Here is an 8609-nt window from a genome sequence, read left to right as displayed (position 1 = left end):
CCCCATCATTGGCACCTGAGAGCCCAAGGCTGCCCCCTTTTCCCTGGGCGCAAAGCTCGACGGTGTGTACCTTGTGCGGGTTTGGGGCAGTGCCAATTTTGAACCCAGATTTCCAGACGGACGAAGATTCCTCCCTGGGAAAAGGTGCCAGGACAGAAAGCAAATGTTATTTTTCTAGTGTTAACGGGGCCCCATCATTGGCACCTGAGAGCCCAAGGCTGCCACCTTTTCCCTGGGCGCAAATGTCGACGGCGCGTGCCACTTGCGGGTTCGGGGAAGTGCCATTTTTCAGCCCAGAATTCCAGACGGACGAAGACACCTCCCAGGGAAAAGGTGCCAGGTCAGAAATCGAATTGTCCTTTCCTAGGGTCAATGGTGCCCCATCATTGGCACCTGAGAGTTCAAGGCTGCCACCTTTTCCGTGGGCGCAAACATCAACGGCACGTGCCACTTTCTTGTCCTGGAAAGTGCCGTTTTTCAGCCCTCAATTCCAGACGGATGAAGACTCCTCACAGGGAAGAGGCTCCCAGGACAGAAAGCGATTGTTCCATTTCTAGGGTTAATCCGGCTCCATCATTGGCACCTGAGAGCCCAAGGTTGCCTCCTATACCCTGGGCGCAAAGCTCGACCATGCGTGCTACGTGAGGGTCCGGGAAATTGCCGTTTCTCATTCCAGAATTCCAGACCGATGATGATTCCTCCCTGGGAAAAGGTGCCAGGACAGAAAGCAATTGTTCCTTTTCTAGGGTTAATGGGGCTCCATCATTGACACCTGAGAGCCCAAGGCTGCAACCTTTTCCTTGAGCGCAAAGCTCGACGGTGCGTGCCACTTGCGGGTCCAGGAATGTGCTGTTTCTCATCCCAGAATTCGAGGCCGATGAAGATTTCTCCCAGGGAAAAGGTGCCAGGGCAGAAAGCAATTGTGCCTTTTCTAGGGTTAATGGGGCCCCAAAATTGACACCTGAGAGCCCAAGGCTGCCACCTTTTCCCTGGGCGCAAAGCTCGACGGAGCGTTCCGCGTGCGGGTCCGGGAAAATGCCATTTTTCAGCCCAGAATTCCAGACCTATGAAGATTCCTCAGAGGGAAAAGGTACCAGGAGACAAAGCCATTGTGTATTTTGTAATGCTAATTGGGCCCCATCATTGGCACCTGAGCGCCCAAGGCTGCCACCTTTTCCCTGGGTGCAAAGCTCGACGGTGCATACCCTGTGCGGGTCCGGGAAAGGGCCGTTTTTCAGCCCAGAATTCCAGACGGAAGTCGATTCCTCTCTGGGAAAAGGTGTCAGGACAGAAAGCCATTGTGCCTTTTCTAGGGGTAATGGGGCCTCATCTTTGGCACCTGAGAGCCCAAGGCTGCCACCTTTTCCCTGGACGCAAATGTCGACGGCGCGTGCCACTTGCAAGTCCGGGAATGTGCCGTTTCTCATCCCAGAATTCCAGGCCAGCGAAGATTTCTCCCTGGGAAAAGGTGCCAGGACAGAAAGCAATTGTGCCTTTTCTAGGGTTAATGGGGCCCAAAAATTGGCAGCTGAGAGCCCAGGGCTGCCACTCTTTCCCTGGGCGCAAAGCTCGACGGTGCGTTCCACTTGCGGATAAGGGAAGAGCCGTTTTCAGCCCAGAATTCCAGACCAATGAAGATTCCTCCCAGGGAAAAGGTGCCAGGACAGAAAGCCATTGTTCTTTTTCTAGGGGTAATGGGGCCCCATCATTGGCACCTGAGAGCCCAAGGCTGCCACCTTTTGCCTGGGCACAAAGCTCGACGGTGCGTTCCACTTGCAGGTCCGGGGAAGTGCCGTTTTTCAGACCAGAATTCCAGACGGACGAAAATTCCTCCCAGGGAAAAGGTGCCAGGACAGAAAGCGATTGTTATTTATCTAGTGTTAACAGGGACCCATCGTTGGCACCTGAGAACCCAAGGCTGCCACCTTTTCCCTGGGTGCAAAGCTAGATGGTGCCTGCCATGTGCAGGTCAGAGAAAGTGCTTTGTTCAGCCCAGGATTCCAGACGGCTGACGACTCCTCCCAGGGAAAGGGCTCCCAGAACAGAAAGCGATTGTTCCATTTCTAGTGTTAATGGGGGCCCGTCATTGGCATCTGAGAGCCAGAGGTTGCCTCCTTTTCCCTGGGCGCAAAGCACGACAGTGCGTGCCACGTGCTAGTCCCAGAAAGTGCCATTTTACAGCCCAGAATTCCAGACCAATGAAGACTCCTCCCAGGGAAAAGGTGCCAGGACAGAAAGCCATTGTGCTTTTTGTAAAGCTAATGGGGCCCCATCATTGGCACCTGAGAGCCCAAGACTGCCACCTTTTCCCTGGACGCAAAGCTCAATGGTGCGTTCCACTTGCGGGTCCAGGAAAGTGCCGATTCTCAGACCAGAATTCCAAACCGCTGAAGATTCCTCCCTGGGAAAAGGTGCCAGGACAGAAAGTCATTGTGCCTTTTGTAGGGGTAATGGGGCACCATCATTGGCACCTGAGAGCCCAAGGCTGCCCCCTTTTCCCTGGGCGCAAAGCTCGACGGTGCGTACCTTGTGCGGGTTTGGGGCAGTGCCATTTTTGAAGCCAGATTTCCAGACGGACGAAGATTCCTCCCTGGGAAAAGGTGCCAGGACAGAAAGCACGTGTTAACGGGGCCCAATCGTTGGCACCTGAGAGCCCAAGGCATCCACCTTTTGCCTGGGCACAAATGTCGACGGCACGTGCCACTTGCGGGTCCGGGGAAGTACCATTTTTCAGCCCAGAATTCCAGACCTATGAAGATTCCTCAGAGGGAAAGGTACCAGGAGACAAAGCCATTGTGTATTTTGTAATGCTAATTGGGCCCCATCATTGGCACCTGAGAGCCCAATGTTGCCACATTTTCCCTGGGTGCAAAGCTCGACGGTGCATAACCTGTGCGGGTCCGGGAAAGGGCCGTTTTTCAGCGCAGAATTCCAGACGGAAGTCGATTCCTCTCTGGGAAAAGGTGTCAGGACAGAAAGTCATTGTGCCTTTTCTAGGGGTAATGGGGCCTCATCTTTGGCACCTGAGAGCCCAAGGCTGCCACCTTTTCCCTGGGCGCAAAGCTCGACGGTGCATTCCACTTGCGGGTCCAGGAAAGTGCCCATTCTCAGACCAGAATTCCAAACCGCTGAAGATTCCTCCCAGGGAAAAGGTGCCAGGACAGAAAGCCATTGAGCCTTTTGTAGGGGTAATGGGGCACCATCATTGGCAGCTGAGAGCCCAAGGCTGCCACCTTTTCCCTGGACGCAAAGCTCGACGGTGCCTTCCACTTGCGGGTCCAGGAAAGTGCCCATTCTCAGACCAGAATTCCAGACCGATGAAGATTCCTCCCTGGGAAAAGGTGCCAGGACAGAAAGCCATTGTGCCTTTTGTAGGGGTAATGGGGCCCCATCATTGGCACCTGAGAGCCCAAGGCTGCCCCCTTTTCCCTGGGCGCAAAGCTCGACGGTGTGTACCTTGTGCGGGTTTGGGGCAGTGCCAATTTTGAACCCAGATTTCCAGACGGACGAAGATTCCTCCCTGGGAAAAGGTGCCAGGACAGAAAGCAAATGTTATTTTTCTAGTGTTAACGGGGCCCCATCATTGGCACCTGAGAGCCCAAGGCTGCCACCTTTTCCCTGGGCGCAAATGTCGACGGCGCGTGCCACTTGCGGGTTCGGGGAAGTGCCATTTTTCAGCCCAGAATTCCAGACGGACGAAGACACCTCCCAGGGAAAAGGTGCCAGGTCAGAAATCGAATTGTCCTTTCCTAGGGTCAATGGTGCCCCATCATTGGCACCTGAGAGTTCAAGGCTGCCACCTTTTCCGTGGGCGCAAACATCAACGGCACGTGCCACTTTCTTGTCCTGGAAAGTGCCGTTTTTCAGCCCTCAATTCCAGACGGATGAAGACTCCTCACAGGGAAGAGGCTCCCAGGACAGAAAGCGATTGTTCCATTTCTAGGGTTAATCCGGCTCCATCATTGGCACCTGAGAGCCCAAGGTTGCCTCCTATACCCTGGGCGCAAAGCTCGACCATGCGTGCTACGTGAGGGTCCGGGAAATTGCCGTTTCTCATTCCAGAATTCCAGACCGATGATGATTCCTCCCTGGGAAAAGGTGCCAGGACAGAAAGCAATTGTTCCTTTTCTAGGGTTAATGGGGCTCCATCATTGACACCTGAGAGCCCAAGGCTGCAACCTTTTCCTTGAGCGCAAAGCTCGACGGTGCGTGCCACTTGCGGGTCCAGGAATGTGCTGTTTCTCATCCCAGAATTCGAGGCCGATGAAGATTTCTCCCAGGGAAAAGGTGCCAGGGCAGAAAGCAATTGTGCCTTTTCTAGGGTTAATGGGGCCCCAAAATTGACACCTGAGAGCCCAAGGCTGCCACCTTTTCCCTGGGCGCAAAGCTCGATGGAGTGTTCCGCGTGCGGGTCCCAGAAAGTGCCATTTTTCAGCCCAGAATTCCAGACCTATGAAGATTCCTCCCTGGGAAAAGGTACCAGGAGATAAAGCCATTGTGTATTTTGTAATGCTAATTGGGCCCCATCATTGGCACCTGAGAGCCCAAGGCTGCCACCTTTTCCCTGGGTGCAAAGCTCGACGGTGCATACCCTGTGCGGGTCCGGGAAAGGGCCGTTTTTCAGCCCAGAATTCCAGACGGAAGTCGATTCCTCTCTGGGAAAAGGTGTCAGGACAGAAAGCCATTGTGCCTTTTCTAGGGGTAATGGGGCCTCATCTTTGGCACCTGAGAGCCCAAGGCTGCCACCTTTTCCCTGGACGCAAATGTCGACGGCGCGTGCCACTTGCAAGTCCGGGAATGTGCCGTTTCTCATCCCAGAATTCCAGGCCAGTGAAGATTTCTCCCTGGGAAAAGGTGCCAGGACAGAAAGCGATTGTGCCTTTTCTAGGGTTAATGGGGCCCAAAAATTGGCAGCTGAGAGCCCAGGGCTGCCACGTTTTCCCTGGGCGCAAAGCTCGACGGTGCGTGCCACATGCGGGTAAGGGAAAGAGCCGTTTTCAGCCCAGAATTCCAGACCAATGAAGATTCCTCCCAGGGAAAAGGTGCCAGGACAGAAAGCCATTGTTCTTTTTCTAGGGGTTATGGGGCCCCATCATTGGCACCTGAGAGCCCAAGGCTGCCACCATTTGCCTGGGCACAAAGCTCGACGGTGCGTTCCACTTGCAGGTCCGGGGAAGTGCCGTTTTTCAGCCCAGAAATCCAGACGGACGAAAATTCCTCCCAGGGAAAAGGTGCCAGGACAGAAAGCCATTTTGCCTTTTGTAGGGGTAATGGGGCACCATCATTGGCAGCTGAGAGCCCAAGGCTGCCCCTTTTTCCCTGGGCGCAAAGCTCGACGGTGTGTACCTTGACGGGTTTGGGCAGTGCCATTTTTGAACCCAGATTTCCAGACGGATGAAGATTTCTCCCAGGGAAAAGGTGCCAGGACAGAAAGCAATTGTTATTTATCTAGTGTTAACGGGGACCCATCGTTGGCATTTGAGAGCCCAAGGCTGCCACCTTTTCCCTGGGCGCAAAGCTAGATGGTGCCTGCCACGTGCAGGTCAGAGAAAGTGCTTTGTTCAGCCCAGGATTCCAGACGGCTGACGAGTCCTCCCAGGGAAAGGGCTCCCAGGACAGAAAGCGATTGTTCCATTTCTAGTGTTAATGGGGGCCCGTCATTGGCATCTGAGAGCCAGAGGTTGCCTCCTTTTCCCTGGGCGCAAAGCACGACAGTGCGTGCCACGTGCTAGTCCCAGAAAGTGCCATTTTACAGCCCAGAATTCCAGACCAATGAAGACTCCTCCCAGGGAAAAGGTGCCAGGACAGAAAGCCATTGTGCTTTTTGTAAAGGTAATGGGGCCCCATCATTGGCAGCTGAGAGCCCAAGACTGCCACCTTTTCCCTGGACGCAAAGCTCGACCATGCGTTCCACTTGCGGGTCCAGGAAAGTGCCCATTCTCAGACCAGAATTCCAAACCGCTGAAGATTCCTCCCAGGGAAAAGGTGCCAGGACAGAAAGCCATTGTGCCTTTTGTAGGGGTAATGGGGCACCATCATTGGCAGCTGAGAGCCCAAGGCTGCCACCTTTTCCCTGGACGCAATGCTCGACGGTGCATTCCACTTGCGGGTCCAGGAAAGTGCCCATTCTCAGACCAGAATTCCAGACCGATGAAGATTCCTCCCTGGGAAAAGGTGCCAGGACAGAAAGCCATTTTCCCTTTTGTAGGGGTAATGGGGCACCATCATTGGCACCTGAGAGCGCAAGGCTGCCCCCTTTTCCCTGGGCGCAAAGCTCGACGGTGTGTACCTTGTGCGGGTTTGGGGCAGTGCCATTTTTGAACCCAGATTTCCAGACGGACGAAGATTCCTCCCTGGGAAAAGGTGCCAGGACAGAAAGCAAATGTTATTTTTCTAGTGTTAACGGGGCCCCATCATTGGCACCTGAGAGCCCAAGGCTGCCACCTTTTCCCTGGGCGCAAATGTCGACGGCGCGTGCCACTTGCGGGTTCGGGGACGTGCCATTTTTCAGCCCAGAATTCCAGACGGACGAAGACACCTCCCAGGGAAAAGGTGCCAGGTCAGAAATCGAATTGTCCTTTCCTAGGGTCAATGGTGCCCCATCATTGGCACCTGAGAGTTCAAGGCTGCCACCTTTTCCGTGGGCGTAAACATCAACGGCACGTGCCACTTTCTTGTCTGGGAAAGTGCTGTTTTTCAGCCCTCAATTCCAGACGGATGAAGACTCCTCACAGGGAAGAGGCTCCCAGGACAGAAAGCGATTGTTCCATTTCTAGGGTTAATCGGGCCCCATCATTGGCACCTGAGAGCCCAAGGTTGCCTCCTATACCCTGGGCGCAAAGCTCGACCATGCGTGCTACGTGAGGGTCCGGGAAAGTGCCGTTTCTCATTCCAGAATTCCAGACCGATGATGATTCCTCCCTGGGAAAAGGTGGCAGGACAGGAATGGATTTCTCCTTTTCTAGGAGTAATGGGGACCCATCATCGACACCTGAGAGCCGAAGGCTGCAACCTTTTCCCTGAGCGCAAAGCTCGACGGTGCGTGCCACTTGCGAGTCCAGGAATGTGCTGTTTCTCATCCCAGAATTCGAGGCCAATGAAGATTTCTCGCAGGGAAAAGGTGCCAGGACAGAAAGCAATTGTGCCTTTTCTAGGGTTAATGGGGCCCCAAAATTGACACCTGAGAGCCCAAGGCTGCCACCTTTTCCCTGGGCGCAAAGCTCGACGGAGCGTTCCACGTGCGGGTCCCGGAAAGTGCCATTTTTCAGCCCAGAATTCCAGACCTATGAAGATTCCTCAGAGGGAAAAGGTACCAGGAGACAAAGCCATTGTGTATTTTGTAATGCTAATTGGGCCCCATCACTGGCACCTGAGAGCCCAAGGCTGCCACCTTTTCCCTGGGTGCAAAGCTCGACGGTGCATAGCCTGTGCGGGTCCGGGAAAGGGCCGTTTTTCAGCCCAGAATTCCAGACGGAAGTCGATTCCTCTCTGGGAAAAGGTGTCAGGACAGAAAGCTATTGTGCCTTTTCTAGGGGTAATGGGGCCTCATCTTTGGCACCTGAGAGCCCAAGGCTGCCACCTTTTCCCTGGACGCAAAGCTCGACCATGCGTTCCACTTGCGGGTCCAGGAAAGTGCCCATTCTCAGACCAGAATTCCAAACCGATGAAGATTCCTCCCTGGGAAAAGGTGCCAGGACAGAAAGCCATTGTGCCTTTTGTAGGGGTAATGGGGCACCATCATTGGCACCTGAGAGCCCAAGGCTGCCCCCTTTTCCCTGGGCGCAAATGTCGACGGTGCGTGCCACTTGCAAGTCCGGGAATGTGCCGTTTCTCATCCCAGAATTCCAGGCCAGCGAAGATTTCTCCCTGGGAAAAGGTGCCAGGACAGAAAGCGATTGTGCCTTTTCTAGGGTTAATGGGGCCCCAAAATTGGCAGCTGAGAGCCCAGGGCTGCCACCTTTTCCCTAGGCGCAAAGCTCGACGGTGCGTGCCACATGCGGGTAAGGGAAAGAGCCGTTTTCAGCCCAGAATTCCAGATCACTGAAGATTCCTCCCAGGGAAAAGGTGCCAGGACAGAAAGCGATTGTTCTTTTTCTAGGGGTAATGGGGCCCCATCATTGGCACCTGAGAGCCCAAGGCTGCCACCATTTGCCTGGGCACAAAGCTCGACGGTGCGTTCCACTTGCAGGTCCGGGGAAGTGCCGTTTTTCAGACCAGAATTCCAGACGGACGAAAATTCCTCCCAGGGAAAAGGTGCCAGGACAGAAAGCCATTGTGCCTTTTGTAGGGGTAATGGGGCACCATCATTGGCACCTGAGAGCCCAAGGCTGCCCCTTTTTCCCTGGGCGGAAACCTCGACGGTGTGTACCTTGACGGGTTTGGGCAGTGCCATTTTTGAACCCAGATTTCCAGACGGATGAATATTTCTCCCAGGGAAAAGGTGCCAGGACAGAAAGCAATTGTTATTTATCTAGTGTTAACGGGGACCCATCGTTGGCACCTGAGAGCCCAAGGCTGCCACCTTTTCCCTGGGCGCAAAGCTAGATGGTGCCTGCCACGTGCAGGTCAGAGAAAGTGCTTTGTTCAGCCCAGAATTCCAGACGGCTGAC

Source organism: Pithys albifrons, chromosome 31, assembly GCF_047495875.1.
Source record: "Pithys albifrons albifrons isolate INPA30051 chromosome 31, PitAlb_v1, whole genome shotgun sequence".
Classification (NCBI taxonomy): Eukaryota; Metazoa; Chordata; class Aves; order Passeriformes; family Thamnophilidae; genus Pithys; species Pithys albifrons.
The sequence above is the reverse complement of the archived record's forward strand: the minus strand, read 5'-3'. Positions refer to the sequence as shown.